General features: G+C 37.9%; 1 protein-coding gene across 3 annotated transcripts in view; it reads left to right on the top strand.

Moving 5' to 3' along the window:
• Window positions 1-1,044: 1,044 nt before the first annotated feature.
• LOC134344049 (phospholipid-transporting ATPase VD-like) overlaps window positions 1,045-10,507 on the top strand; it is a 161,614-nt gene continuing 152,151 nt past the window's right edge. The window contains exons 1-2 of one of the 3 annotated variants that reach the window (XM_063043204.1): window positions 1,045-1,425; window positions 5,258-5,420. The gene's annotated coding sequence lies outside the window, so the exon portion shown is untranslated. The remainder of the gene's footprint in view (window positions 1,426-5,257; window positions 5,421-10,507) is intronic. The other 2 variants (XM_063043201.1, XM_063043202.1) reach the window with 2 other exon arrangements.

Genomic DNA, 10,507 nt, shown 5'->3' with positions numbered 1-10,507 from the left:
CCTACCCTCTGGAATTGCTGTGCTTCTAATGAAAAAAGAGATACAATTTTCTTTTTTTTAATCTTTGTATCTTTGTATCTTAGAAGTTAACCCTAATGAATAAGTTATTTCACAACTGTATGGTATAACATCAGAAAGTGCACATTCATGCAATGAATCATGTTTTTATTTATATTAGTTGTGAAAAATATATACAGTAGACCATTTAACGGGACAGCAAATATGTTTAGAAAAATGGATTTAGTCACTTCATTTGGGAATGGAAATTGACAAAGCAACCTTGATTGCCAGTCTGTTTTATCCTCATGACACGTTTAGTTTATGTGATGATTAACATTTCAGATGAAAAAAATTATTATATTCCAACAATCACAGAACCACAACATCTCATATTCAAGACCGGATGGGATAAGATGTTTGGGGAAATAAAACACATTGAGTATTTTAGCTAGATTACAAATTTTCTGAGAATATTGAGTCAAGAAAAAATAATGCATTCTTGTAAAACTGGGTGGAATCAGAAGACTCCAGTCACTTTATATTATCCCGATTTCTTTTTTTGTTCTTTGTCATTGTGATGATGTACTGGCAAATAAATTATCTTGTGATAAAATGCAATATGTAATTAAATAAAATTTATTAAACATTCATGTTGAAAATTATGCTCCAAAAGGGATCGACAGATGAATATATACAATGGTATTCAGATTGTACCACGAGCAATAATCAAAAGGAATATATAGAAGCATCCACTTGAATTGTGTGTGATGAAAAGAATGGCTATGTTTCAGCCAAATTGCACACGTGCACGGCTGCAATTTGGCTTATTTTTCTCAAAATGAAATCATAAGGCAGGGACCTGGGGGGGGGGGCAAAGTAGATCAACATTAAAACATTTACCAAAAATGGAGAATAAAAACGCTTTATTTCCTATTTCCTGTATTTGCATTTCCTTTCATTTTCATTTACGACTAATAAGAATTGAATTGAGACGCTAGAAAGAGTTGATTTAAATTGCATTTAACTTTGATATTTTTCAAGCTATTTCCATTGAAATTGAAATGTTTGTTTATCAGCCAGGAGCTATTCTCGTCTGTAACCTTTCATCCCCTGAGAAATCTTAGAGAATTTCTGTCGCTGACGTTCGCGTCATCAAATATTCTGCGCACGATTAAGGTGTCTGGCTCTTCCTCGCGATCGGGGGTTAGGATAGATTGAGTTGGCCTGGGTGGAACTTCCATCCAGCAGAGTAAATGAGTGAAGTGCCTGTAGTGAAAGTGAATGTGGTGTGAATTTCGGGGCTTTCTGCTCAATTACCAAACTCAAATGTTCAACAAAGAATAAACAAGACATTTCAGAAGGATTACTGCTATAATCAGCTCACCCTGTGCTGCACGATTCTGTTGTAATGGACACACACAGCCGGTGAGTGTGGGTCTCTTTGTTAATTCTGTATTGGAAATAGCAACGGAAAGTATGAAAGAACAACCCTTTCTGACCTATAGGAAATCAGTGATAAATTCCTTTGATTTTTTTTCGCTCTCTCAATTGGTCGCGGTTTTAAAATATACTTTTCTACCGGGCACATCATTTAAGGACTTTGGGCTTAATCTAAATCAAAATCCGTTTTTTTTTAACTAAAGTGTACAGGCAATGAATTAGATTGTAATGGAATGGTCCTAAGTCCTGTGTACCTTACTTGCATAGTTTTAACTAAAATATCATTTAACTGAGAAGTTCATCTCTCTTGTCTGCCATACCCCTAGTGATCCAAAATAAAATCATTATGACATTCTGTGGGACTTATTTTTTTGACGATGACGGTTCTGCATTTCTCTATGTGGAGCATATGATTTTCTTTGGTGTGAGATCTTCCACGGTCATTTCCCAAAAAATTACTAAATCGATTTTTAAATTGTTAATGTGGATCCCAATGACTATGGCTCCACCAGTTCTTTAAAAGGACACTTGAGTACTAGCCACGGAATTTTATGGAGTTTTTTGAGGAAGTTACCAGGAAAGTAGATGAAAGAAAGTCAGTGGATGCTGTCTACATGGACTTTAGTAAGGTCTTTGACAATATCCTGCATGGGAGGTTGGTCAAGAAGGTTATATCGCTTGGCATTCAGGATGAGGTAGTAGATACCGACTTCGCGGGAGAAGCCAGAGAGTGGCCGGAGATGGTTGCCTCTCTGGCTGGAGGCCTGTGCTACAGGGACCGGTGCTGCAACCGTTCTTCTTGTCATCAGTATCAGCGCTCTGGATGATAATGTGGTAAACCGGATCAACAACACTGAGTGGGCAACGAGGAAGGCTATTAAAGCTTACAGCGGGATATGGATCACCTGGAAAAATGCGCTGAAAAATGCCAGATGGAATTTATTGCAGACAAGTATGAGTTTTTGCACTGAGGGGTACAAACCAGGATAGGACTTGCACGGTAGAGCACCGAGGAGTACTGTAAAACAGGTGGATCTGGGAATACTGATACATAATTTCTTGGAAGTGGTGTCACAGGTAGATAGATAGGGTCATAAAGAGAGCCTTTGGCACATTGGCCTTCATAAATCAAAATACTGATTACAGGAGTTGGGATGTTGTATTTAAGTCGTATAAGGCGTTGGTGAGGCCTAATTTGGGAGTACTGCGTGCAGTTCTGGTCACCTACCTATAGGAAATATATCAGTAAGATTTAAAGAGAACAGGATGTTGTCATGACTGGAAGACTTAGATAATGTGAACTTATATAACTACCTATATGACTAACCTACGGACCCACTTTCAAAGACTGTACAACTCGTGTTCTTAATATTATTTATTACTTATTCAATATTTTTTGGATTTGCACATTTTGTCTTTTGTACATTAGTTGTTTGTCTGTCTTTGTGTGTAGTTTTTCATTGATCCTCCCGCATTTTGTGTGTATTACTCAAGATTTCCCGCACCTATAGAAACCCTTAAATTTCCAGTAGCACAGTTTACATTGACTTGGGACAAATGTCAGAACATGTGAATGATTTATCCACTGTGCATAATAAAATGGGATGCTGGTACCATTGCCATTAGACATGAAGGTTCCTAAGTACTCTAATTCAAAATCAAGTAGGTTGAGAGTGCTGCATGAAGGTACTTTACATGGTCCTAGTTACATCTAACTTTCCCTCTATGATTTAGTGAGTGCTCCTTGTGGTGTATTCATTTGCTCACTGATGTTGTTTTGTACTGGTGGCCACTGATCTAGCTGACCTTCCTTGGGGTTTTGGTCTATCACTACTATATTTTGAGCCCCTAAGTTAGGTAGAAGAAGATAAAGCTATTGATCGTGGTCTTTTGCCTCAATGCCCTTTTGTGCACCAGTCCTACATTACCTCACGAAGGAGAGGTTGAGAGAACACACCATTGAGGGGTCTGTATTGGAAAGGATGAGCAGCTTCAAGTTCTGGGGTGTCAACATCTTGTAGAATTTGTCCTGGGCCCAACATATTGATGTAATCACAAAGAAGGCATGAAAGCTCCATCACAGGTACAATCCTCCTCACCACTGAGGACATCATCAAGACACAATGCCTCAAGAAGGCAGTAGCCATCACTAAGGATCCTTACCATTAGGGACATGCCTTCTTTTAATCACTACCATTTAGGAAGAGGTACAGGAACCTGAAGACCCACACTTAATAATTTAGAAACAGCATCTTCCCTTCCATCATTTGATTTCCTTACAGTCCATAAACATACTCATTATTCCTTTCTTTGCCCCATTTTTTTGTGATTTATAGTAATTTTATGTTTTTCTACCATATTGCTATTGCAAAACAACAAATTTCATGACATATGTCAGTGATAATAAACATGATTCTGCTTCCCTTAATATTCAAAAATCTACTGATTTCTGCCACAAGTATACTTGGCCTCCATTATCCATTTGGATGGAGCACTCCATGATTAGGTGAAGAAGTTTATGTTTGCTTCAGTACTGAATGCTTGATTCGTGGCTTCTGGTTCTAGACATTGTTAGTAAGTGTATTGTCCCAGTATCTACTCTGTCAAGCATAGTAAGATCTTTTAAGCACTTATTGTTTTAAACTGGAGAGTATAAGTGATGACCCCCCCCCCATTAGACTGTTGAGGTAACTTATTTTCTTATTCTTTCTTACTCCTCGTCTAATATTTGTGTCATCTGTTCACATATATTACTAAAAGCGAAGATCCCAGCGCCAATGCCTGAGGAATAATTCTAGTCACAGCATTCAATCACTGAAACAATCTTCTATCATCATCCTCTGCCTCACAATGTTGAGCCAGTTTTGGACCTAGTTTAACAAATTGCCTTGGACCCCAAGGGCCTTAACCTTTTGGATCAGTCACACATGTGGGATCTTGCCAAAGACCATGCTGAAGTCTATGTGAAACTCATCTAGTACACTGCCCTCATTAATATACCTGGTCCCTCTTTAAAGGTTCAATGAGATTGTTCGAACAGGATCTGTGTGATAATGTATACAGATAAAGTATTTGGCTTTCTCCATTTATGACAGGCTGTTTTCCTTGGCTGATACTTAAAAACACTGCAGATGCTGTGAATCTGAAATAAAACCAGAAATTGTTGAAACAATTAACAGTTCAGACTTTTATGGAGAGAGAAACATTTTGGATTGACGGCCTTCCTCTAATGTCCAGTGAAGAGTCAATGATCTAGAATATTAACAGTTTCATTGTCTGACCCTCCAGCACATCTGCTGTTTCCTTGTTGTTTTCTTGCTGTACAGTTGGTTAGTTCTGCAGTTTTCTGAGGGAATGAAAGGCATGTCTGAACAGTTCCTCACTTGTTAGAGCAGATTGGTAGTGTTTTGTTCTGCAGTTTCACAACACATTTTAGAGTGATTTTACAAGGCGCTTAGGTTGGTTTTAAAAGTCTCCCTCAGAGCAACAAGCTGCTCATGTTTGCCAGTCACCTGACCTTGAAGCATATGTTTTCTTGTGTGGTGGCAGGCCGAGGCGATTTTCTGAGCATTAATGTCTGGTTCCACTCCATGAAAAGCCTTGACAGCTCGTGAAGCCCTGTCCTCTGACTCAGTGTTGTCCTAATTGACTGTGAACAGAATGAATACTGTATAAAAATATTTAAAAAATCAAAATTTAAACCATGAGAATGCTTATGATTATATATCTTTCTATTCTGCAGTTTTCCTTCTCTTCACTGTCTTGTACAATTTATATTCTGTGTGTCATCTGTACTTGTGTGCTTGTGATGTTGCAGGAAGCAAGCCTTTCATTGCACCTGTACTACATTGTACTTGTGCACAGCAGAATAAACTCGATTTGACTTGTCTGCGGAAGTCAGTGTTGCCCTGTTAAATGCCATGGGGAGTAGACAATCACAGCATCTGGTTGAGCAGAAGACTGGACTTTAGCCTGTGCCTGTAAGTCTCGAGCTTTCATCCACTTTATTTGGTATAATTGGGCAGATCTATTTGGAGCCGTTGCTCTATTGGTGTAGTTTTGGAAGTTCCTCTGATAACCCAAGGGCATCATTTCCCCTGTGTTGTAGGATTGCAGAATCAGCTGAGTTTACACAAAGTTCAGAGGCTTATCCAAAGCTGTATGGGGATGGGGTTAAAGTATGTTCCTATAACAAATATTCACAATGGTATCGTTAAGTGATCTTCCTCTGATAAGAATTAGAAGAGCCCAAATGCAGTATTTTCCAGTCTAATGTTGTTCAGTGCAGGTTGAGTCAAAAAGTGCTACTTTTAACCAATCTTAAATTGTTTATTGCAAGCCAGAAACCAGTTCAGACTAGGTGAATTTTTAGAGAAGCTTACATCGTGATACAGGAAGTAAGTTTGTGGTTTGAGCATGTAACTTCATTTAAGTCAGATAGTGTTAGTAATGATTTTCATTGCTTAGGAAAACTTTGCTATGGCACATATTTGAAACTGTAGTAGTTTTTAAGAGGGAGTCAGTCATTTGTAGCACGAGTGTAACTTGAGCAGTTTTTCTAATGTAAACTGGGTCGTTTTTCTCAACTGCCTCTGTTACAATCCATATGTGCTGTTCTCCAAATCTTAATATGATGGATATTATGGATTTATACTTTATACTTTATTGTCGCCAAACAATTGATACTAGAACGTACAATCATCATAGCGATATTTGATTCTGCGCTTCCCGCTCCCTGGATTACAAATTGATAGTAAATATTAAAAATTTAAATTATAAATCAAATTTGTTTATGCAAATTAATTAAAGGATGTACATTTACAAGTACAAATTTTCAGCAAGGTGCTGATCATAGGCACCACTGTCACGCTGTGGTTAATGCAATGCTGTTACAGCTCAGGACGTGGGAGTTCAAAGTGCAATCCCGGCATTCTGTGTAAGGGATTTGTACATCCGTGGGTTGTACACCCATGAAATGCATGGGTTTTCTCCAGGTTCCCTGGTTTCCTCCCAGAGTCCATAGATCTACCCGTTGTAGGTTAATTGGTCATTGTAAATTGACCCTTGATTAGGTTAGGGTTAAATCGGGGGTTGCTGATCAGCGTGGTTCAAGGGGCTGGAAGGGCCTATTCAGAGTTGTATCGCTAATAAATAAATAAATGTATAAAATGACTATTGAAATGGTGAATGCGACAGATGTATTTTAATATTTTTGATGGCATGCAGTGTAGGTCCAGTTGTTTGGAAGATTTGACATGCCTGAACTTAGTAGCGGAATTTAATTGTGAAGGAAACAACAGTTTTGGATTGTGAAAAGTACTTTTATTTCTAAATTTTCCACTTTAGTTAGTACACTTTGGCCCATCAGATTAAATTTTGATTTCAGTTCGGTCCAGTACTCAAATTGTGTCTAAGCTATGTTGTGACCAATAGGCATTGTTGCTAAGAATTCAAATTTATTGACAATGACTTATCATTTACATTACAAAGAGAACAAAAGGCTACGTGAAAATTCCATACTATTGCATATTTTGGCAGTATTTGATGCACATTTTGCAATAGCAACTAACTTGCTGGTTTTATCTGTAAACAGGAACAATCCGCCACTTGCTTAATAAAGCCTGTCTGTAATTAATCAGATGGGATAGCACAAACCGCTACATGACTGTAGCTCCCATGATCAGCACCTTGCTGAAAATTCTTTCTTAATTAAAGATCTGAAAGGCCCGTTTGGCAGAACTGATCTATGCTGAAGTAGCAGTACAACAAAATTGTGTACAATGTTTTAAACATCACAAAATTCGTTATAGCAGATTAATCTTGTCGCAATCTCATTATTGTTTGTAAATACATTGGCTGCCACATTTCCTATATAGTAGCTGAGACTTTTTGCTGTAAGTGTGTTTCATTGTGGGGAAAGGTACTCTGGGGTGTTTTGAAAGGTACATGAAGGGCATTGTATTTTCTTCTCAATAACTATCAGGATTATGTTTACAAAAGGCTCTGCAGCTGATTGTACTTGCTGAATTACAGCAACCCATTTCAAGTGGCATATTATACTACTCTGTTTAATACTCCTACCTGGTAGATGCAGTGGATAGTATGAAGTTAAAAAGCCCGAGACCAGTTTAGGGGCATTGGTACCAAGGCCTTTATGTTACATTTAGGTACTCTCATAAACAAGCTATTTCTGTGCACATATGACACTGGCATGTAACTGACAAAATAGTAAAGTATGTATTTTTGAGAAATAAACTCACATTATGTTATTTTGAACTTTTTCCATATTTTAATCCATGGTGATGTTGGTGCCATATATTGGTGATTGGCACCATTTTCGCTGCAGTTGTACTTCTTAAAGGCTTAAACTTTTTAGACTTGCATGTATCTTTTAGATGAAATATCACTGCCTTGTTTGGCTTTTCATGTGAGCAAATATGTTCAAGTGTCGTTATTCTGAAGAAGACCAAGGAATCATTTCTCCCCTCCCCCTTCCAAGTCCCAAGCACTCCAAGGCCCACACCTCTCCAATGAAATGCTTTCTCTGAAATCACATTATCTAGATATGAACAAATTTGAAGCTTAGTACTCAAAAATAAAACCCTGCAGATGCTGGAAATCTGAAATAGAAACAAAAGGTGCTGGAAGGATTCAGTAGATTAGACAGCATCTGTCGAAAGAAAACAGATTTAGCAGTTTGGAAATTGCAGTGTAATATTATTTGGCTTGATTCCTACATTATATCTGTAATTACACCTTAAGAAAAAATTCTTGGGTGTAAAGTGCTTTGGAACAACGCGATATTGTGAAATGTACAATATGGAAAAGTCAGAATCAGGTTTAATATCCCTGGCATTTGTTGTACAGCAGCAGTACATTGCAATACATAATAAAAACTGTAGCAAAAGTATATGTTTTAAACAAAGTTAAGTTAAATAAAGTGAAGTTGTGTTGGACACGTGGCCAAGCGGTTAAGGCGTTTGTCTAGTTACCTCAAGGTTGCTAGTTTGCGCCTCAGCTGTGGCAGCGTGTTTGTGCCTTTGAGCAAGGCACTTAATCACACATTGCTCTAGTCTGTTCGAGGAGTGGCGCCCCACACAGACTTCCAATCTGCGCCTTGTAAGACATGAAAATGCCCAACGCAGGCCTCTCATGGTCTGTGTCGACGTTCCCTTCCCCCCCCTAAGTTAAATAAGTTTTGCAAAAAATCAAAACTAGTGAGATAGTGCCACTGGTTCAATGTCCATTCAGAAATCTGATGGCAGAGAGGAAGAAGCTGTTCCTGAATCATTTAGTGCGCACCTTCAGTCTCACGCACCTCCTCCCTGATGCTAGCAATGAGAAGAGAGCATATCCTGTGTGATGGGGGTTCTTAACGATGGATGTTGCCTTTCTGGGGCATCGCTCCTTGAAGGTTTCCTGGGGAGGTTAGTGCCCATGATGAGTTTACAACTTGCTGCAGCTTATATACTCCAGGTAAATATTTATACCGCATAGATGTTTTTATTACAAAAAGGTCCATCACATTTCCTCGTGAAATAAAGAATATATAATGATGAAAAGAAACTTCATCATTCTGGTTACAACTTAGCATGAAAATGTGTTTTAGGGTCAAAAGGCTAATTGTTGTCTTGTATGGTTGGTGATGAAGGTAATTTGCGTTCCTAGAAAACAGCTCGTATCACAAATTTTCTGTGACTCAAAGCCAAGTCATCTGCACACTTGTCAAAGAAAGCGAGTTTAAAAAAAAAGTGTTTATCTATTTAATCATTTTTCCATAGAAATTTTGCGAGAGCAAGTTTTATTCAATATTTCGAATTTTTGAGCAGTAACCTGTGAGTCTGTGAGGGCAAATTTCTGTTAGCTAAAGAGCTGTAATGTATTTTGTTTTTCTTTACTAATTAGAAACCCACTGAGTTAGTTCTAATTGTATACTGCTTATATTTAACAGCACTTATCTACGTCATACACTACACCAAGTGGAAGATGATGTTAGCTTTACTCCATCACTAATCCAAATCCAGGAATTTATCTCTTTTCTGAAATATCTGGGGGTACCTTCACAATAAGATTGCAGAAGATGGTGATATACCTCTGACTATTGAGAGTAAATTTGACTCTTTGTCAACACTGACCAGAAGTTTAACCCTTATTTTTAATATACTGCTATGCAGAAAGTGATGGGAAATTGTTAACCATTGTGTCACTGTAAAAGGTTTCAAGTTTCATTTGTTTTGTTTTGGATCTTGTTGAGGTTCAAATGCTCAAAACATTTTCTTTAGTTTCTCTTTGCCTCAGGTGAAAGTTGAATCTGAGTGGTTTATATCTGATCATGGATAATGTGTCTATGTAGTGGTACGTGGACAAACCATAACAAACCAAGTTCCAACCATGGAAAAACAGCAAGGATCAGTAATGAATAGCTATTTAATGTTTGAACTTGGAGGGGGGAGAGAAGAAGAGTAATGTTGTGCTTGCCAAGAAGTGTGAAAGACTAGTCTTTTACCATATAGAAAGTAGTTTGGAGTGTGTTACCTGTGTAAGCACATTACTAGAGCAATCTGCAGCTAAATTCACTGGCTTACCTGGCACCTCGTTATTCCGTACATTTTCTTAACTGAGTTATCATTCTATATCTAATTAATCGCATGTAAGATTATTTGATGCGCATAAATGCCCTCCTCACTTAATCACCACCATTCTAACTACAGTTTCAATAACTGTTACATATAGAATGGTTCTACCAAAGCGAATTGTCTCCATGAGCTTCAAAGACAATGAAACAAAAATTGACACGAGCACGAAAAAGGTTATCAGAGAGGATAACCAAAAACTTGGCCAAGTGCATATTTTAAGGAATGTCTTAAAGGATTTTCAGTTTACTTCCAGTTTAATTGTCATTCAACCATACACATGAGTACAGACAAATGAAACAGCATTCCTCAGAGGCCAGGGTGCAAAACACAGTACCGACAGTCATACAGAGAACACTTGTAATTAAAATAGCAAAAAAAAATAGTCACAAAAAATATATATCGCCCAAGTACCTGAGTGTCATGAACTGTAG

This window comes from Mobula hypostoma, chromosome 3 (genome assembly GCF_963921235.1).
Source record: "Mobula hypostoma chromosome 3, sMobHyp1.1, whole genome shotgun sequence".
NCBI classification, from domain to species: domain Eukaryota; kingdom Metazoa; phylum Chordata; class Chondrichthyes; order Myliobatiformes; family Myliobatidae; genus Mobula; species Mobula hypostoma.
The sequence above is the reverse complement of the archived record's forward strand: the minus strand, read 5'-3'. Positions and strand labels throughout refer to the sequence as shown.